Raw genomic sequence first — 5,331 nt, 5'->3', positions numbered from 1 at the left:
GCTGCAGGGGGGAGGCAGGGAAAGGTCAGCCTCAAACACTTTCCAAAAGCCAACCCCACCGATCAGCTTAAGTCCTGTGCAACTCTTTGGAGAGAGATGTTTTGTTGCATTTATTGCACAGAGTAAGGAGACTTTGTACATTATGGGTATTAGATTATGAGCTGCAGAAGTTAAGAATATTTTTGTATTGTTTATCTGTCAAAAGAACAAACCTTCAAAACAATAGATAAGCCTACATGAATAAACAAATCTCTCCTATCCAGGGAGGGTGACTTTGTTTGTGCTCACATGTACAGTCTAGAGTCCCAAAATACAGCTATTGATCTAGTTTCTTAAACATAAAAACTATCAAAAAAAAGAGATGTACACAAGGCTAACACATCAAAAAAAAAAGAAAACTGAACAAAAAAAAAGTCCTGAAATTTTGAAACCTGCTTGCGAGGATGAAATTCTCTGACTGTGGGAACATAGAGCAAGTAATAGCAGCTCCACTAGTAGGCTGTTGATTCAGGCTTCAAATTAATTATGAATTAATAATTAATTACGAAGCGCTACCCCTTGCTCTGCTTTCCCGTGGCCTGAGGAAGAGACAGATTCTCCAAAGCTCAGAGCCAATTTCCATTTTATTTTTAGCCAGTCAGTCTCACAAAAGGTCTTACCTACAACCTGGGGACTTGCTCTTTTGTATTCCATCCATGTATAGGCTAATCAGCTGGTGCAGTGATCTGTGACACTTAAATAGGAAAGATGCATATAAAATGCAAAGGCAGAGCAGAAGGGACCCAAATACTCTACCAGGGCTATGGCAAGGGCAAAGCAAGAAGGATGTCCACCTTCCACATCCCATGGAATGAGATGCCAAAGAGGGTCAAAGTTCTGGAGACCATCAGCAGCTTCTGCTGCTGTTGTGCCCCAAGGAGGGGGAGCACTCCATGCCCATGGATGGAGGAGGATGTGGCAGGGGTCTGGGGGGTGGGAAGCACCTGGACACTAGGGTGTACTGCAGGGATGGGTGCTCGTGACCTTCTCCATTCTCCCAGCAGCATCCATCTTGCAGCTGGGAAGTGAAGGACTCTTTTCCTCGATTTTGCAAGTCTGGCACTGGGTGAAGGGCCAACAATGGGCCAACAGCCACAATTGGGTGGGTCCTTACACCACAGGCAAGACAGCACATGGTCTTGCACACACCTCCTCCAGCCCAGCTTGAAAGGGACTCTGGTAGCAGTTCTGGTGGGGTCAAGATGAGGGAAGAACATGGCAGGAGCCACAGAGGTCTCTCAGGAGAAGGCTTCAGCTGCAGAAAACCTTTGGTGTGATCCCTCTGCACAGGGTAAGCAGGTGGGGAGTGGAAGGGGGATTTTTCCCTGCTAGTCTCTGCAAAGCAGCAGTCCTCAGGCAGTACCTGCACGAGGCAGGGAGCTGTTGGGTTTGGCTGGTGCTTCTCCATAGTGAGGGAGAGACCTCAACAGCCTGAGCCTCAGTATGCCCTTCTGCCTGATTTCACCAGTTCTGTAGCAAGACCTGGCAGATTTGCAGAGTCATCATCTCCTAAAACCAAAGCCAGCCCAGCTGCAGGGGCTGCTCCCAAATTCCACCAGCTGCACTGCTCAGACCACAGTCTCAACATCAGGGCTCAGCCCTCAGAGCCAAGCCATCACAGGATGCTCCTTGCACAGCCACCACACTAGCAATGTCAAAGATCCTTTTATACCTCTCTCTGCTGAGTTTCTAGCTCTGTAAGTGTAAGAGGGGTCTATATTGATCTGCTTTTGTATCTTTATTTATTTTCTAGTCTTTCCACTAATGTACCTCTCACTAAGAAGCAGTATCTGGGAAGAAAAAAGCATTGTATATGCAGCTCAGCAGACGAAAACGATCTTCTGTTTCAGTCATTATTGAAGGATGGAGTAGTTACAGCAGAGTTTTTGCTTACCTTACAATTACAAATCAACATACAGTATGTAATTAACCTTAAAAACTTTCAGTGTCCAGTAAACATTGATCTCTAATCCATTATGTTTGCTCATTCCAGGACTGAGTGGCCTTAAATAAAATACTGTTCTGTGAATCAGCAGCCTTTTGATGGATGTCAGGAAACAAGAAGTATCCAACCATGTGGTATTCCCTGCTTGTCTAGCATTGATTAGAAATAATCCTGAAAAAGGATAATGTGGTTTGGGGAAGTAATACAAGTCTGAGCCTGAAGAAAGGGGTGTTAATTAGCAAGGCCTGCCACCACTGTTCTGTGTAATCTCAAGCAAATCACTTAACTTGTTTTAATTTTCTAGTTAAAAAGGAATATATGAAAGCGCTCATGCTTGCCCGGTCTTCAGAATAGAAACTGTCTGTAAACACTACAACACTAACTACAATACAGTCCTCATCCTGATTGCAGCCAGTAGCTGTTATCATAATAAAAATCAGTTAATAAGTGGTGATGTGTAAGAAGAAAGCCATTTGGCCTGAACCCAAGGGCACATGAACAGAAGATGGCATTATTCAAAACAGAGGACTGACACAAGTGTATTTATGGGTCATACGTGTTGCAGTTCCCTCAGATTATCCCCCACCTCCTTCTGCCAGCGATACGAAACCTCCACAACCGACTGAAATCACCTTCTGAGCCAGGAGTAGGAGTAGGTAATTTAGTTTCCATGGTAATGCAGTTCTGGACCATTCTTAAGCAGAAGCTGCCAAGTATGACAAATGGTAGGTGCTGATTTTTTTATGTGAACAGCTATTCACTATGAATTGAAATGAGATTGCCAAATTCACTTTCCTTGGGACCAGAGCTAGGGTCAAAAGCTATTGTTACATTCAAGCCATAGTCCAAAACTAGCACTTTAGCCACCCATCTCCTGATGCAATATAGAATTTTTTAAGTCATAGAATAAAAATGAATGACTCAATATCAGAGTTGTCAAATAGATGAGACAGATTTACATCAAGCAATTCTAAAATGCTCTGTAGCCATGAATTAAAGGAAACATATGACAAATGACTCTTATTCATTCCCTCATGGGGAAGAATTTCTGTTTTAAACATTGCTGACTGTTGTGCAGTTCCTATTATATATATGTATATATGAAACCTGCATTGGGATAAACACACAAAATGGTACAGGTTTGAATGCAGCTACTTTTCTTCCATGAGCCACCTCTATATAATAAACCTTGGTAGATTTTGCACTCTGCTAATCTCCCCATACAGTGTGTAATTGGTCTTGGAAAATGCTGTAATACAGCAATTAGTAACACAACAAATAAAAGAGGAAAAGGCCCTTTTATTTTAGCCCTGTTTTCCTTCAGAATGAAGCAGTACAAAAGACAAGTTGCCAGATCAAATTATATTTAACACCATCTCTGCCATAACAGCAACCCTAAAAGCAACTCAGTGTTGCCCAGACTGGGGAAATGGGGGGAGTGGGTCCTGTGGGCCCCCACCCAGCTGGAGGTAGATTAGTGGGGTGCTGTGAGGCTTGCCATAGCAGCTGCATGGCAGGGGCTGGGTGGACTCCCCAACACTCTTCCAGAGACCCCATCAGTCAGATGGCATTGAAGAGCCAGGGGATTTTAGGCACTGGTCCATCAAGAGATACTTTGATCTATTTGTGAAATGGCTGACTCTGCATAGCAAATGCATGGAAGAAGTGGGTCCCAGAATGGGATGGTCTTCTTTAGATAGGCAACTCTCCCACTTAAAATGTTACCTTTGACAGACACAAAGAAGAGAACAAAACACTAAGTGTTGGAGGGAAAAAGAAATTTCCAACTCATTTAGTCACAGAAAGAAGAAACATAGCTGAGAAGCACGACAATTTTCTGCCTTCAGAGCCACCCTCCTTACCCTGGTACTCAAAGCCTTTTGTAAATGTTCATTAAGCTACCCAGCATTTCTGTGCATTAAAAGAGTAGCTCTCCCTGATATACCCTATTCTCTGTTTCTTGTCTCTGATACACCTGGAATAAAGGCCACTCACCCATTGTCTGGATTTTTAGGCATTTAAACGACACAGTTGATAGCATCTGGAATTGAGACACGGGCAAGTGAGTCTTTGGGGTGACACCATGAGTGGATTGAAGAGGCAGGAACAGAACACCTGGGTGAGAAGGGGGCACAGTGGTTCCTCTGACCCATCCCAGAGCAGGTGTGGGCTCAGCAGATCCATCTGAGCTTGCCAGACCCTGTCTGACAGTGCCTGGTCCCCCCACTAACATCCCCCAGCCTGCCCAGACCCTCACACGCTGCTGCCTGTGTCCGGCCAGCAACCACAGCCCTGCAGCAGGACACCAGAGCTGTGTGAGCAGCAGAGGAGATGCTTCAGTGCTCGTTTCTGACTCTCAGAAAGCAACGGCAGATCTCAAAGGGGACTCACATCCTAACGCAGTGAAGACAATTGTTATGAGCTGTAATTAGTACTGATTCCCCCAGAACAGGCTGCATCTCTCAGCCACCATGTAGCTGCGGCAGAAAGGGAGGTGTTTCATCTTCACAGGGCTAATGGGATGAGTGGTGGCTTGGGGTCTGCTCCAAAACCCTGGCAACTTCATTTGGGATCACCTGACTGGGGTGGCCAAAATTTAAGGGAGGTAATATTGATTCAGAGCAGGATGCTACTGTTATTTAGCAACTAGTGTCTGCAAAGAACGACAGGTTTTTCAGTAACCAGCTCAGCACCAGACACTTAGGGTGCTGCAGAAATGGATGTCTGAGAGGCAAGAAATAGTGTGCATTACAGCACTGGCAGGGAGTTTAACTAACGTATCTGACTTTATAACAGATATTAAGAGACAGAGCTTTCCAAATTGCACAGGGGCCACAGCTGTCTCCTGCAAGGGATGCCTGAAACTGTTGGTTATTGGTATACCAGGTAATCCCTAGATAACTCATATTGATGCAGAGGTCTGTACAATCTGTAGTTTAGCTCTTTTCAAAAGTAGTGACTTTTTTTTGTCCTAACGTTGTGGTTGAAAGTGGGATGTTCGTGCCCCTGCATGTCCCAGACACTTGCAGTGGAGCTGAGCAGGTAACCATGTAATTCCTTCCCAGCACACAAAGAGGGAAAATTTGTCACCTGCTCACACACTGCACTTCAAAAAATCAGGAGAATCTGTAAGCCAGTGAGCAGACACTGGAAATACGCTTTGCCCAGGAACCTTATTGACTGGGTTTCTTCTCTATGAAAAGCTCTTGCAACCTTATCCACTGTATCTCTCCTGCCTCACCTAGAGAGTTCTGCAAGCAAGAAAGAGCAGTAGAAAGCTGCATGCTGTTTTTGTTCGAGGACGACTTCATTTAACTTAGCCACTGGGCTTTATAACACAGTCTGCC

Source organism: Chaetura pelagica, unplaced genomic scaffold (genome assembly GCF_000747805.2).
Source record: "Chaetura pelagica isolate M959 unplaced genomic scaffold, ChaPel_1.0 scaffold147, whole genome shotgun sequence".
NCBI lineage: Eukaryota > Metazoa > Chordata > Aves > Apodiformes > Apodidae > Chaetura > Chaetura pelagica.
The sequence above is the reverse complement of the archived record's forward strand: the minus strand, read 5'-3'. Positions refer to the sequence as shown.